Genomic DNA, 4,088 nt, shown 5'->3' with positions numbered 1-4,088 from the left:
GAAGAAACAAAGCCCACATGGAAGAACCACACCGGCCTGTGCAATCACGAGGTGTCGAAGAGATCAGGTATAAGGCATCATCAAAAAAATACCATAGTGAATGAAGGGGGAAGTGCACAGTGGAGACCCAAAGCCCATTTGTCAGCCACTGGAGATCCCCTCACAGAGGGGTCTAGGGGAGGAGATGAGTCAGTCAGTGTGTGATGTAGTACCGATGAAGAATACAGCTTTCCCCCAGATACTGGATGCTTCCTCCCCCCCAACTACCATGATCCGAATTCTAACTTGCAAGACTGGGTAGAGCAGAGGTTGTACACTGGTGCATATAGGAGCTGGAGGCACAGGGAATCCAGGGTGGATGATACCTTCAGGACCAGGGGTGTGAGGGGCGATACTGGGAGAGTAGAGGGTGAGTGGGTTGGTAAGGGGGAACAGAATACAAGGATCTACATGTGACGTCCTCTCTGGGGGATGAACAACAGAGAAGGGGGTGGAGGGAGATGCCAGATAGGACAAGATATGACAAAATAATCATCTATAAATTATCAAGGGCTCATGAGGGAGGGGGAACCGGGGAGGGAGGGCAAAAAAAAAAAAGAGGACCTGATGGAAAGGGCTTAAGTGGAGAGCAAATGCTTTGAAAATGATTAGGGCAAAGAATGTACAGATGTGCTTAATTCAATTAATGTATGTATATGTATGGATTGTGATAAGAGTTGTATGAGCCCCTAATTAAATATTTAAAAAGAAACAAGGGCAAATGGAAAGGCAAACACAGGGAAGATGCAGTTACATTGTGTGGAATGCAATCAATGTCACAAATCAAAGTATGTATGAATGCTCCAGCATAAAACCAGTCTGCAAGAGAAAAAAATGATTAGGGCAAAGTCTGTACAGATGGGCTTTATACAATTGATGTATGTATATGTATGAACTGTGAAAAGAATTGTATGAGCCCCAATAAATTGTTAAAATAAAAAAAAGAGAAAAAAAAAGAAAAAACCAGTCTGCTTTGGTAACTTTTATCCAAATTACAAAAAAAGTTAAAGAAAAAAATTCATTATGTTTTTATATATAACCAATAAATTATTTGAAAACCAAAAAAAATCCTTGGGTGCTTTCTTCATATTTTCCTTGTCCTTCATCTTTCTCCAAATATTTTTACGTCCTTTTTTCTACTGTTATGAACAGTGTGAATGACCCTGTGAAAGGGCCATTCAATGTGCCCCCTCCAAGGGGTTCGCGACACACAGGTTGAGAACTGCTTTTCTAAGGGGAGTCCATCAGCTTTCTTCTGCAAAAATATAAACGAATCGTCCTTCCTACACGTGATTAGTGGACTGGGATCCCAAAGGGGATTTCCATTTTGCTGGGACTTTTTATGATCAGCTAATTTCTATAGAGGTGAAAATATGTCTATCTGCCCTAATTTTTTTACAAGCTTTTAGTAAGGAGAAAATTGTTTTAGTTCAAATGACAAAATGAAATTTATTAGACATAGAATTTCCTTTCATCTCTTCCGTCTGTTTTAACAATGGAGACTCTAAGACATTGTAACCAATCTCAGGGAACTTGCCAGGTTCCAAACCAGTGAAACTTTAAAAAATCATTTTATTGGGAGCTCATACAACTCTTTTTTTTTATTTTTCTTATGGTCTTTCTTTTTTTTTTTATTATTACCAAATTTTTTTTAACAATTTATTGGGGCTCATACAATTCTTTTCACAGTTCATACATACACATACATCAATTGTATAAAGCACATCTGTACAGTCTTTGCCCTAATCATTTTTTTCTCTTTTCTTCTTTTACAATTTATTAGGGACTCATACAACTCTTACCACAATCCATACATATACATTCATCAATTGTATAAAGCACATACATACATTCCCTGCCCCAATCATTCTCAAAGCATTTGCTCTCCACTTAAGCCCCTTGCATCAGGTCCTCTTCCCCCCCCCTCCCCATTCCCCCCTCCCTCATATGCCCTTGGTAATTTATACATCGTTGTTTTGTCATATCTTGCCCTATCCGGAGTCTCCCTTCCCCCCTTCTCTGCTGTCCCTCTCCCAAGGAAGAGGTCACATGTGTATCCTTGTAATCAGTTCCCCCTTTCCAACCCACTCACCCTCCACTCTCCCAGCATCGTCCCTCACACCCTTGGTCCTGAAGGTATAATCAACCCTGGATTCCCTGTACCTCCAACCCTCATATGCACCAGTGAACAGCCTCTGTCCTATCCAGCCCTGCAAGGTAGAATTCGGATCATGGTAGTTGGGGGGAGGAAGCATCCAGGATCTGGGGGAAAGCTGTGTTCTTAATCGATACTACCTCACACCCTAATTAACCCATCTCCTCTCCTAAAAACCTCTATGAGGGGATCTCCATTGGTCGACACTTGGGCGTTGGGTCTCCACTCTGCACTTCCCCCTTCATTTAATATGATATATATATACATATATACACATACATATACACATATATACACAAACATACACACACTTATATCTTTTTTTTTGCATGATGCCTTTTACCTGGTCCCTTGGGCACCTCGTGATCGCACTGGCTGGTGTGCTTCTTCCATGTGGGCTTATTTGCTTCTGAGCTAGATGGCCGCTTATTCACCTTCTAGCCTTTAAGACCCCAGACGCTATCTCTTTTGATAGCCGGGCACCATCAGCTTTCTTCACCACAATTGCTTATGCACCCATTTGTCTTCAGCGATCCTATCATGGAGTTGTGCAGTCAATGATATGATTTTTTGTTCTTTGATGCCTGGTAACTGATCCCTTTGGGACCACTCGATCACACAGGCTGGTGTGTTCTTCCATGTGGACTTTGTTGCTTCTGAGCTAGATGGCCGCTTGTTTATCTTCAAGCCTTTAAGACCCCAATCACTATCTCTTTTGATAGCCGGGCACCATCAGCTTTCTTCACCACATTTACTTGTTCACCCACTTTGACTCCAGCCGTTGTGTCGGGAGAGTGAGCATCATAGAGTTCCAATTTAATAAAAGAAGGTATTCATGCATTGAGGGAGTGTTTGAGTAGAGGCCCAAGGTCCTTTCGCCACCTTAATACTTGACCTATAAATATAGACACATAGATCTATTTCCCCATCCTCCTATATATATTTGCATGTACATGTCTTTGTCTAGACCTCCATGAATGCCCTTTGACTCCTAGCTCTTTCCTCCATCTCCCTTGGCTTTCCTCCTGCCCTACTACCATGCTTCATCGCCACCTGGGCTAGAGTATACTTCTTCTCTAAGCACCCTTACCCTTGATCATTTCCCACCAGGCCAGCCACTCCCCCTTCTCTACCATTTGGGGTCCCATGTTTTTCCCTTGTCCCTGGGTTTGTTAACACCACTTCCTTACCCTCCCTACCCCCCCACCCCAAGTCCCCCCAGAACTGTCGGTCCCGTTGTTTTTCCTCCAGATAGTTCATCCAGCCTGTCCTATTCAGACAGACCTGTGGAGTCACAAACATGCACGAAAACTAGACAGAGGAAAACAAAGCAACAGTATACAACCAGACAAAAAAACAACAAAAACAAACCACTGACAAAGAACAGAACAAAACAGTTCACAAGAGAAAAGCTTGTAGTTAGTTCAGGGATTGTTTGCTGGCCCTTAGGAGCGTTTTCCAGTCCAGTCTGTTGGGGCACCACGCCCTGGCCCCAAATTCCACTTTCAGCATTCCCTGGGGACCTTGCCACTCCATTCCCTTGCTGTTCCGCTGCACTCCCCCAGTGATTTGCCTCGGTGTGGTGGGATCAGGTCAGGTGCAATTCCCACACTGTGTCTCCGGTGCTGTCCTCTGTATCGCCCTTAGTCACTGAGGGGCATCATGTCTCATAGTGGGGCCAGCCATGTTGTTCTCTCTGTGGACTGGCTGCTCTACTCAGGAACATCATCATCACGGCCTGGTGGGCCAGGCTGTGCTCCACTCTCTCCTCCTGCCCCTTCATCTGCTCCCGTGTGCTCTAATTAAATATGTCCATCTACCAGAGCTGCAGAGTCAATGTCGTCCTTTGGAACAAATTCTTCTCGGGGGAGGGGCAGGAATCCACTTAATTTAT

This window comes from Tenrec ecaudatus, chromosome 15, assembly GCF_050624435.1.
Source record: "Tenrec ecaudatus isolate mTenEca1 chromosome 15, mTenEca1.hap1, whole genome shotgun sequence".
NCBI lineage: Eukaryota > Metazoa > Chordata > Mammalia > Afrosoricida > Tenrecidae > Tenrec > Tenrec ecaudatus.
The sequence above is the reverse complement of the archived record's forward strand: the minus strand, read 5'-3'. Positions refer to the sequence as shown.